This window comes from Mixophyes fleayi, chromosome 2 (genome assembly GCF_038048845.1).
Source record: "Mixophyes fleayi isolate aMixFle1 chromosome 2, aMixFle1.hap1, whole genome shotgun sequence".
Taxonomy (NCBI): Eukaryota; Metazoa; Chordata; class Amphibia; order Anura; family Limnodynastidae; genus Mixophyes; species Mixophyes fleayi.
The window spans coordinates 334,458,252-334,470,646 of record NC_134403.1 but is presented as its reverse complement, the minus strand read 5'-3'; the positions used below and the strand labels follow the sequence as shown (position 1 = coordinate 334,470,646).

General features: G+C 44.4%; 1 protein-coding gene across 3 annotated transcripts in view; it reads right to left on the bottom strand.

Moving 5' to 3' along the window:
- Positions 1-12,176, bottom strand: part of CTPS2 (CTP synthase 2) — a 154,844-nt gene extending 142,668 nt beyond the window's left edge. For 2 of the 3 annotated variants that reach the window (XM_075196967.1, XM_075196969.1), the window contains exon 1: positions 12,035-12,176. The gene's annotated coding sequence lies outside the window, so the exon portion shown is untranslated. The remainder of the gene's footprint in view (positions 1-12,034) is intronic. The other variant, XM_075196968.1, reaches the window with a different exon arrangement.
- Between the last annotated feature and the right edge of the window lie 219 nt (positions 12,177-12,395).

Genomic DNA, 12,395 nt, shown 5'->3' with positions numbered 1-12,395 from the left:
AAGGTAGATGCACTATTGTCCGAGCAAGGTACATGATAAAGACCTAGGTGATGTCACTCACCGGACTGTGAGTGCTTCTTCCCGGACTATTAGGAACCGTGGACGTCCTCTATCCTGAGGGACTGCGCATGCGCAGCCCTTTCCAAACCTTCAGTGTATGTTCCTTTAACTTAATTGGCAGATCAGGCAACCTCCCTATATTAAGCACCTGTGGTCAACACCACGTTGCCTGATCTTGGAGTCTCATTCCCCATGAGTCTCTGAAGGTGTTCCTGTGTTTCCTCGTTTATTCAGCCCAGCTGATTCCTGTGGTTTCCAAACCACTTCTACCTCTGTGGTTTCCAAACCACTTCTGCTACTGTGGTTCCCATACCACTTCTACCATCTACTATATCATCGTGACTGTGAGCTGATTCCTATCCGCTGCCTCCGTGCACTACAGTCTTCTAATCACTTCAACTCTACCATGTATCATTGGGACTGTTAGCTGATGCCTATCCGCTGCCTCCGTGCATTACAGGCTTCAACCACATCCACTCACCTGTTCATGATTGTGACTGCCAGCTGATTCCTATCCGCTGCCTCCGTGCACTACAGGCTTCAACCTGCAACTCGTCTGTGTTTCATCATCGTGACTGCTAGCTGATTCCTATCCGCTGCCTCCGTGCACTACAGTCTTCAACCTGCAACCCGTCTGTGTTTCATCGTGACTGTTTAGCTGATTCCTATCCGCTGCCTCTGTGCGCTTCAGTCTTCAGTCCTTGTCTACTCTACCGTGTTTCCTTGAGTCTGCTGCCACTATTGCTACCCGCTACTCTCCGTGATCATCTGTTCCAGTTCAACTCTGCTCCGGTGTCCCATCGTTACTGCACCTGCTGGTTGCTATTGGTTACCTCCGTGTTCCCGCAGAGACCCGCTGCTGTTACTTCTCAGCGCTACTCATCCATCTACTGCTGATCCGCTCTCCACGCCTTCCTGTGTTCCCTGCTGGTCTACCTACCTGTGCGCTGCACCTGCTAGACCCCTGCTTCACCCATCCAGGGACTTGTATCCTGCTGGCCTCCTGCCCTTCAGGTATCTCTGCACTCCTGTCTGACTGCCTTCTCCTGAACCACGGTATGCATACTTCCCATTGACTGTGCTGTGTATTGCATACCTTGCTGGACTGTGTTGGTTCTCCTCTGGAGTGTACTATCCGCTGAGTCTATTGCCATCATTGACTGTGTTGGTTCTCCTCTGGAGTGTACTATCTGCTGACTCTACTGCCATCATTGACTGTGTTATCTCATGCCGGATTACTTCAAGAGACTTTCTATATTGGCAGTGTTGTTCAGTCATTTATACATTTATATTGTGCATATTACTGTGGATCAAAGTCAAGGTGCCCGTGTATATATTGTGTTGCAGTCTCTCCCCGTGCACCTCCTCACATATATATTCAGTAGTACAACTTGCTAGTGGCAGACCACTGACTCCTGTTTACAGTTTCACCTGTTCCAGTATCCTCTCACATAGCAGTGGTACTACTTGCTAACGCAGACCACTGACTCCCCGGATACCTCCACTTGGATTCCATTCCTTCACTCAGACAGCGGTACAACTTGCTATCCGCAGACCGCTGACTCTCATCACCTCCTCGTTTCTGTTGGACATTCCTCCTCACTATAGCAGTGGTACAACTTGCTACCGCAGACCACTGACTACCTTCACGTGTCCTTTGTCCATACAGTTCCTCGTGTATTACTACCTCCATATTGCCAGTGCTGCTAGTCATAGACTTTCCTGAGCATCTCATCATCTGCTATTTCCTGTTCCGTGATCACCCTGCTACCAGAGTACCATATTACCACCTATACTGCTCTGGTAAGCCTATCACCTGGTGATCCCTGGGTAAAGACTCCTAGTGCCCGCGACAGTAAGATCAGGCCATGACAGACCCAGATACGGAACCTACTGCTAAAGAGATGCTGCAGCATCTGGTCAGCCGTGTGGAGCAACAGGATGCTCGCCAACAGCTGTTACTTCAATGTTACCAATCGTTAACCTCCCAAGGAACATCTGGACAGACTGTTACAGCTAGTATTGAAGCCCCTGTGCTTTCCTCCGTTTCCCCAGTGCCATCCCAGGTGTCTACAGCTCCTACGCTTCACCTGCCTACTCCGTCAAAATATGACGGGGACCCCAAAACTTGTAGAGGTTTCCTTAACCAATGTTCAGTCCATTTTGAACTCCAACCTCAAAATTTTTCTACCCATCATTCCAGAGTGGCCTATCTTATCTCATTGTTTTCTGGACAAGCCCTGGCTTGGGCCTCCCCTCTGTGGGAAAGAAACGATCCAATTCTACAAGATAGTGCCAAATTCATTTCCACGTTCCGAAGTGTGTTCGATGAACCAGGTCGTGTGACCTCCGCTGCTTCCAGCATTCTTCGTTTGCGACAAGGCTCCCATACAGTAGGACAGTATGTCATTCAATTTAGGATCTTAGCCTCTGAACTTCAGTGGAACACTGAAGCATTAGTTGCCGCCTTCTGGCAGGGGCTCTCCGATAAAATTAAAGATGCACTGACTACCCAAGAGCTTCCTTCGTCACTAGAAGATTTGATCTCTCTTTGCCATCGTGTAGACATGAGATTTCGTGAAAGAGAATCTGAGAAAACAACTTCTGCTAAAGCACCTCTTCGTTTAAACCCTCAATTTCGTCCAGTTTCACCTTCTGTGATTCCCATGGAGATAGGACGTTCCAAATTATCTTTAGAAGAGAGGAAACGAAGAGTAAAGAATAGACTCTGTATCTATTGTGCTGATTCCACACATATGCTCAGTTCTTGCCCTAAGAAATCGGGAAATGCCAGGCCCTAACTAGTTCTGGAGAGGTGAAGTTAGGGTCCCTGGAGTCCTCTCCATTGTCTATGAAATCTAAAGTCTGCGCTTTCGATGTTACGATTTCCTTTGCTACCAAATCCTTTGAGTCACAGGCATTGATTGATTCCGGAGCAGCAGGAAATTTCATTTCTAAATCACTAGTGAATCAATGGTCCCTACCAGTGATCACTTTAAAAACACCCATTACTGTGACGGCTATAGATGGATCACGTCTCATCAATGGTCTCATCACCCAGAGTACGTCTCCAGTAACCCTTCAGATTGGTGTACTACACCATGAAGAAATTTCGTTTTTAATTCTTCCTGTTACGACAAGTCCGATTGTCTTAGGCCTTCCATGGCTTCAATGTCACTCTCCCCAGATTGACTGGCGCACCCCTCAAGTTACGTCTTGGGGGCCTGAATGTCACCATCGTTGTCTCTCTCAAGTTATTCCTCTTAAAGTACAGCAATCTTCCATCTCATCGTCCTCCCCGGGACTCCCTCCTCAGTATGCTTCATTTGCCGATGTGTTTGATAAAGCTCAGTCTGAACGTCTTCCTCCTCATCGTTCTTGGGATTGTCCGATCGACCTTCTACCTGGCAAGACTCCTCCCAGGGGTCGGGTCTATCCTCTCTCGTTACCTGAAACTCAAGCCACATCTGAGTACATACAGGAGAATCTCCAGCGTGGGTTCATTCGACCTTCCACCTCTCCCGCTGGAGCTGGGTTCTTCTTCGTCAAAAAGAAGGATGGATCATTACGCCCTTGTATAGATTTTCGTGGACTCAACGCCATTACTATCAAGAATCGGTATCCCATTCCGCTGATCACTGAGCTATTTGATCGCATCAAGGGAGCTCGGATATTTACTAAGTTGGATCTTCGTGGTGCCTACAATTTAATTAGAATCCGTTCCGGTGACGAATGGAAGACCGCGTTTAACACCAGAGATGGGCATTACGAATATTTAGTAATGCCCTTCGGGCTGTGTAATGCCCCCGCGGTTTTCCAGGGTTTCATCAATGAGATCTTTCGGGACTTATTATATGTATGTGTCGTTGTCTACCTGGACGACATATTGATCTTCTCACAGGACCTGCCTTCTCATCACCAACATGTGGCAGAGGTCCTCTCCAGACTACGGAAAAACTCATTGTTCTGTAAATTGGAAAAATGTTCATTCGAGTTACCCCAGATTCCATTCTTGGGGTATATAGTTTCCGGAGTTGGCCTGAAGATGGATCCAGACAAAGTAAATGCTGTACTACATTGGCCTCAGCCAACTACTCTTCGTGCCATCCAGCGTTTTTTAGGTTTTGCCAATTACTATAGACGCTTCATTCAAGACTTCTCATCCATTGCATCTCCCATTGTGGCCTTAACTCGGAAAGGGGCTAATACTAAGCAATGGTCATCTGAGGCTCTCCAAGCCTTTCAAATCCTCAAAGAGTCCTTCTCGTCTGCTCCCATTCTGCGACAACCTGATGTGACACTCCCCTTCTTCCTAGAAGTAGATGCCTCTAATGTGGGCTTAGGAGCTATTCTCTCCCAACGCTCGGAGCAACAAAAATTACATCCTTGTGCCTTCTACTCTCGGGGTCTTCTGCCCGCAGAGAAAAACTATACTATCGGGGACAAGGAGTTGCTGGCCATCAAAGCTGCATTAGAGGAATGGAGATACTTGTTGGAAGGAGCTCGCCATCCTGTGACGATCTTCACGGATCATAAGAACTTGTCATATTTGCAATCTGCTCAATGCTTGAACCCTCGTCAAGCAAGATGGTCTCTTTTCTTTTCCCGTTTTGAATTAATTATAACCTTCAAACCAGCTGCTAAGAACAAGAAAGCTGACGCTCTATCTCGAGCTTTTGTGACGTCCTCTGATGTAGAAGAGGTTCCCAACCATGCTATTCTAGACCCCAAATGTATTTCTCTGGCTGCGTCATCCACCAAAATGCTACCATTTGGGAAGACCCTCGTGCCTCCTACTCTGAGGAGGAAAATCCTTTCGTGGTTCCATGCCTCTCGTTTTTCTGGACACGCCGGTGAACATAAGACCTTTGAGATTCTCTCTCGTAGTTACTGGTGGCCTTCAATGAGGAGAGACGTCAAAGAGTTTATTGCTTCCTGTGATTTATGTTCTCAGTTCAAATCCTCCCGCAGAACTCCAGCAGGGTTGCTGCGACCACTACCCATTCCGTCCAAGCCTTGGACCCATATTAGTATGGATTTCGTTACTGATTTGCCACCAAGTAAGAATCACAATACTATTTGGGTAGTGGTAGACAGATTTTCGAAGATGGCTCATTTCGTCCCTCTGTCCGGTTTACCTTCCTCGTCTACTCTGGCTGAACATTTCATTAAAGAAATCTTCCGCATCCATGGATGTCCGTCTGAGATTGTGTCAGATAGAGGAGTACAATTCGTTTCCAGATTCTGGCGGGCCCTTTGTAAAACCTTGGGCATACGATTAGCACTCTCATCGTCTTACCATCCGCAATCTAACGGACAAACGGAACGAGTCAATCAAGATCTTGAGACTTTTATTAGGATGTTCTCTTCAGCCAACCAAGACAACTGGGTAGAATTGCTCCCTTGGGCTGAATTCGCCCATAACAACATGTACCATGAGTCATCATCCAAAACTCCATTCTTTGTGGTCTACGGTCACCATCCGTCTTTTCCGGAATTTCCTGCCCTCCCGCCCACCCAAGTTCCTGCTGTGGAGACTGCTTGTCAGACCTTCAAAAATATCTGGTCTCAGGTCAAAACCTGTTTAAAGAAGACATCTAACAAATATAAGTCTTTCGCAGATAAGAAGAGGCGGGCTATTCCACCACTAAAAATTGGAGATCGTGTCTGGTTATCTACCAAAAATATTCGTTTGAAGGTTCCATCTATGAAATTCGCCCCTCGTTTTATTGGTCCATATAGGATCATTCAAGTTATCAATCCAGTATGTGTTAAACTTCTTCTTCCTAAGAATCTTCGGATTTCCAATGCCTTCCATGTGTCCTTACTCAAACCTCTTATTATCAATCGTTTCTCGACTCCTCCCTCAGCACCGCAGCCAGTTCAAGTTCATCAGGAGGAGGATTTCGAGATTACTGAGGTATTGGATGCAAAAATTTCGCGAGGAGTCCTCCGTTTCCTCGTTCATTGGAAGGGCTTTGGTCCTGAAGAGCGTTCATGGATCAAAGCTGAAGATCTTAATGCTCCTGCCCTTCTGAAGAAGTTTTATTCCAAAAATCCGGACAAGCCCGGTTCCAGGCGTTCTGTGCCCACCTTTAAAAGGGGGGGTACTGTCACTCACCGGACTGTGAGTGCTTCTTCCCGGACTATTAGGAACCGTGGACGTCCTCTATCCTGAGGGACTGCGCATGCGCAGCCCTTTCCAAACCTTCAGTGTATGTTCCTTTAACTTAATTGGCAGATTAGGCAACCTCCCTATATTAAGCACCTGTGGTCAACACCACGTTGCCTGATCTTGGAGTCTCATTCCCCATGAGTCTCTGAAGGTGTTCCTGTGTTTCCTCGTTTATTCAGCCCAGCTGATTCCTGTGGTTTCCAAACCACTTCTACCTCTGTGGTTTCCAAACCACTTCTGCTACTGTGGTTCCCATACCACTTCTACCATCTACTATATCATCGTGACTGTGAGCTGATTCCTATCCGCTGCCTCCGTGCACTACAGTCTTCTAATCACTTCAACTCTACCATGTATCATTGGGACTGTTAGCTGATGCCTATCCGCTGCCTCCGTGCATTACAGGCTTCAACCACATCCACTCACCTGTTCATGATTGTGACTGCCAGCTGATTCCTATCCGCTGCCTCCGTGCACTACAGGCTTCAACCTGCAACTCGTCTGTGTTTCATCATCGTGACTGCTAGCTGATTCCTATCCGCTGCCTCCGTGCACTACAGTCTTCAACCTGCAACCCGTCTGTGTTTCATCGTGACTGTTTAGCTGATTCCTATCCGCTGCCTCTGTGCGCTTCAGTCTTCAGTCCTTGTCTACTCTACCGTGTTTCCTTGAGTCTGCTGCCACTATTGCTACCCGCTACTCTCCGTGATCATCTGTTCCAGTTCAACTCTGCTCCGGTGTCCCATCGTTACTGCACCTGCTGGTTGCTATTGGTTACCTCCGTGTTCCCGCAGAGACCCGCTGCTGTTACTTCTCAGCGCTACTCATCCATCTACTGCTGATCCGCTCTCCACGCCTTCCTGTGTTCCCTGCTGGTCTACCTACCTGTGCGCTGCACCTGCTAGACCCCTGCTTCACCCATCCAGGGACTTGTATCCTGCTGGCCTCCTGCCCTTCAGGTATCTCTGCACTCCTGTCTGACTGCCTTCTCCTGAACCACGGTATGCATACTTCCCATTGACTGTGCTGTGTATTGCATACCTTGCTGGACTGTGTTGGTTCTCCTCTGGAGTGTACTATCCGCTGAGTCTATTGCCATCATTGACTGTGTTGGTTCTCCTCTGGAGTGTACTATCTGCTGACTCTACTGCCATCATTGACTGTGTTATCTCATGCCGGATTACTTCAAGAGACTTTCTATATTGGCAGTGTTGTTCAGTCATTTATACATTTATATTGTGCATATTACTGTGGATCAAAGTCAAGGTGCCCGTGTATATATTGTGTTGCAGTCTCTCCCCGTGCACCTCCTCACATATATATTCAGTAGTACAACTTGCTAGTGGCAGACCACTGACTCCTGTTTACAGTTTCACCTGTTCCAGTATCCTCTCACATAGCAGTGGTACTACTTGCTAACGCAGACCACTGACTCCCCGGATACCTCCACTTGGATTCCATTCCTTCACTCAGACAGCGGTACAACTTGCTATCCGCAGACCGCTGACTCTCATCACCTCCTCGTTTCTGTTGGACATTCCTCCTCACTATAGCAGTGGTACAACTTGCTACCGCAGACCACTGACTACCTTCACGTGTCCTTTGTCCATACAGTTCCTCGTGTATTACTACCTCCATATTGCCAGTGCTGCTAGTCATAGACTTTCCTGAGCATCTCATCATCTGCTATTTCCTGTTCCGTGATCACCCTGCTACCAGAGTACCATATTACCACCTATACTGCTCTGGTAAGCCTATCACCTGGTGATCCCTGGGTAAAGACTCCTAGTGCCCGCGACAGGTGATGATCCATTGCCTACAGACACTAACTATGACATCCTTCCCCAATTCACCTCAGGGCCGTCGGTGACACATTCTCCTCCTCTCTCATATGACGCTGTTGTACGAGCCACCAAAGAGACAATGGAACCATTGATGCAACAACAAATGGACAAGTTCACTGCGGCAATACAAGAACTTAAATACCAGATCTCACAAACTACTAGACAAGTCCAGATAAATAAACTCCATATTGGAGAAAATATCCATGAAACTGAATGTCAAAAGACTCTCACTGACTATATAGTTAAAACCCAGAAACAAATGTTAGACGAGCTAGATGACTTGGAAAACAGATCCAAGAGGAATAATCTCCGCCTGGTAGGAATACCCAAAACTGTTAAAGGGCGCCAGCCTTGTTATCCTTTCTTTCTAAAGATCTACCTTGAATTCTAGGAGTCCCCAAAGAGATACCCACAACAGATATTGAAAGAACGCACAGATTCGGTCCACCGAGAGAGAACTTCAAAGACCGTCCCAGAACAATCAACTATCCGTGCCTCAATTATATGCATAAAACAGCCCTCTGGACTGCATCTAAAAACCTAGGTTCTATCATTTGGGAAGATCATCGACTTATACAGTTCTGTCTCCTCCACCTACGAAATAATGCTAGAATACGCCCTCTTGTTACCCAAGATGCTACCAAAATGCTTATCCATTCTCTCATCATCTCCTGCCTCATCTACTGTAACCTCCTGCTATCTGGCACTCTGCTCACCCATCTATCCTCACTTTAATCCATCCTACATGCTGCTGCAAGGCTGATCTTCCATTCCCACCACTCCAGATGTGCCACAACACTCTACATATCCCTACACTGGCTCCGTGTGTCCTCCAGCATCTGATTCACTTACCTTCAACACCACCCGTTGATATATCTCAAAATACTCTTCTTCACACACTCTTAGATCTACCTCTGGCCTGCACCTCACCTCTAATAGCTACCTCTCTATCCTACCTACAAGACCCCCTTTGTCGCTGCCCACTTTTGGAATTCTTTACCATAGCCAATCAGACCAAATCGATAAACACTTAAAACCCATCTCTTTATTAGAGCTTACACTACACCCACCAATACTACTCCCACTTAGTCACACTGAAAAACAGCCCAATCTCCACTTTGATTTCCGTTATGACCTTTTTCCATTAAAATGTAAGCCCACTGTCTGATGCCACTGCAAGCAGCGATAATAATAAAAGTTTCATGGCCGTGCCCATCACAATGACTGTGTCAAGTATATATATCATATGTTAAATACACATACTCCCATGGTGTTCACTACGTATAGACACGTTACCACCTAACAGTCTATGCTACGGCGTAACAGCAACATTCCTAGTCTACCACATGTAGTCCCATGCCAACACAAAACAGTGCTGTGCCACATACAGCCCTAATATGACCACAAAATGCAACCTCACACTCACACATAGATATATACTATTTTTTTTTCCTATTAACAATCAGAAACTTTTTTCTTAACCTTCTAGTAAATTTACTGACATTTGGAACCCAAATATAAGACACAGGACTTTAGGTTTATCACCATCAACATTTATTTATATAGTGCCTGCAAATTCCGTAGCACTTTACAATTGGGAACAAACAGAGTAATTAAACAATAATGGTTAATATAGACAGAGATGTAACAGGGGCCTGCTCGCAAGCTTACTAGTATATCTCAAAGCCTGGAATTAACTCTCATGCGCTTATACTCCAAGGGTAAATTATCCACACATCCTTGTCTAAAAAATTAGCCAATATCAAAAATATAGTGAAAGGTGCACCATAGGTCTAGAAAATTGAGCTTGAGGAATACTAGCCAGCATTAATAGTGCGGAATCCGTATTACTAAAAGTCAAATCTATTTATTAAAACATCAATTGACAAAAATGCAGACAACAAATAACTGATATCAAAAAATATTTTTTTTTCCTCTGAGATGATTATAACAACAATATTGTTCATGTCATGATTATTGCAATGTTGCAGGTCTCCCAAAAAGAGCAGGCAGATCTTGTATTATATAGTAGAAAAACTCAGTACTTCAGACACACAATATCACATAATTGCACAGTATCAGATCTCTTATATAGCGCTGTCATAAAATCGTATATATATATATATATATATATATATATATATATATATATATGCGTTTCATCAATAAAGATATGACTTTCTCAAATAAACTTCTTTGAGAAAGAAGATTCTTTGAGAAAGTCATAATTTTATTGACGAAACACGTCAGTCCTGTATATCCTGTACCTGTGGCCAGGTACAATGAGCAGGCACTTGTTAATCTTTATTTGTGCAAATTAAAATACTGCATATTTGAATAAAGGGACTGTTAGTAAGCACATACAGATTTTCTATACAGATTTTATCCAAAAGGTGAACTGGCCATTCACTTTGGAGTATATACCTCAATTTTATGACAGCGCTATATAAGAGATCTGATCCCGCACAATTATTTGATATTGTGTGTCTGAAGTACTGAGTTTTTATACTATTTAATACAAGATCCACCTGCTCTTTTGGGAGACCTGCAACATTGGGATAATCATGACATGAACAATATTGTTATTATAAGCATCTGAGAGATAAAAAAATACTTTTTGATATATGTTATCTATTGTCTGCATTTTTGTCAACTGATGTTTTAATAGATAGAATTTACTTATACTAATACGGATTCCGCACTATTTATGCTGGCTAGTATTCCTCAATGTCAATGTTCTAGTCCTATGGCGCACCTTTCACTATATTCTTGATATCTCAAAGCCCGGCTAGATCTCTAGTTATTCTGATTCACAAATAACGTCAGCTCATTGATGGTTGTTTTTCATAAGTCCAAAAGAAAAACTTCTTCAGTTCACTTTTTATTAGAGATGTTCACTGACCCTCGTGAACTGGTTTTGGATCTGGATTAGCTTTGTGTTTTGGTTTTGGATTTTTTAGAATAAATCCTAAAATATGCTATAATCACATAATTTTGCTCTTTTTTTTGTTCCTACATTATTATTAACCTCAATAACACTAATTTCAAGTCATTTGCAGTAAATTTTGACCACCTCACAGGTCACAACATTATTTTCATACACTTTCGGACAAATACTGCAGCGACCTGGCTGGATGCTAAGCAACAGAGCAATGACACAAACACACGGCATTTCCTAGCACATCTAGAACACATTGGCACACAGCAGTGGCAGAAAAGAAAAGTTGAGGTCCGCCCTCCCTCGCTATATTGGATCTTAAAAAGGAATTCAAAACTCGCGAGATCCGACGACGTCATAATGTCGCTTTGCCTCGTTTTCTATTCCGAGGGCGAGCAACAGTACCGAGCCGGCTCGGTACTCGGATCCCCTAAGTTCGGGTATGTTCGGTTCTCCAGGAACCGAGCCTGAGCATCTCTACTTTTTATATAGGTTGATTTCAAACATATCATGTTATGATCTTAGTGCAGGTACAATACATATGCTTTTTCTCATATATTCGTATTGTAAGGCCGGGAATAATGAGCATGGACAGGTAAAATAAAAGTTCCCCTCCAGCAGAAGAATAAACTGAAAGATTATTAGATACATCATATTGTTCTATGTACAAACCAGAATGATTTTATGAATGATAACCCTTGTGCTGTCAGGGAGGGCCCTCATTATCCCCGCCCCCCCCCCGTCCTGTCAACAACTTAACCTCTTCACTGCCAGCAGCCTCTAATCATACCCAGGTCAGTGCTGAAATAATGCAATTTCCCTTATTATGACATTTAAGTAAATGAGGTCCTGCACAGCTCTCACAACAAGCAATGCCCAAATATAAGTATATACGCACTATGCATAATTCTGTTCTAGTGACTCATGACGTAGAGTAAGTTTGTATCCATGTCGCTGACAGCTATTGCTGATTATACAGCAGAAAGCCGAGGAAGATGCTACGTCTCAGTGTATTACCTGTGTTATAGCAGGTTCCGGGAGAGTCATGTGATCCTGCCCATGCCTGTCTGCTGCAGATTAATGGGGCCCGAGGATCCTTCAAGACAAACACGTTGGATGAGGGGGGTAAGTGACAGCCACATCCAACCACCAGGTGGCGCAGGGATCAAGAGCAGAATTAGAATCATGTCTAGGGAAACACAGTATGTCCGCAATCCTTTTTTTTTTTGTAAACACTTTATTGATATGCGAACAAAAACGTTCTTGTGCAAAAGTCATTCAAGTATAATTCAGCAGCAATGGCTGTGTTTGTTTGTGACAAAATTAGTTGTATTTAATGGTTTTATTATATTTGTTTATATGTATTGTTTTGATATGC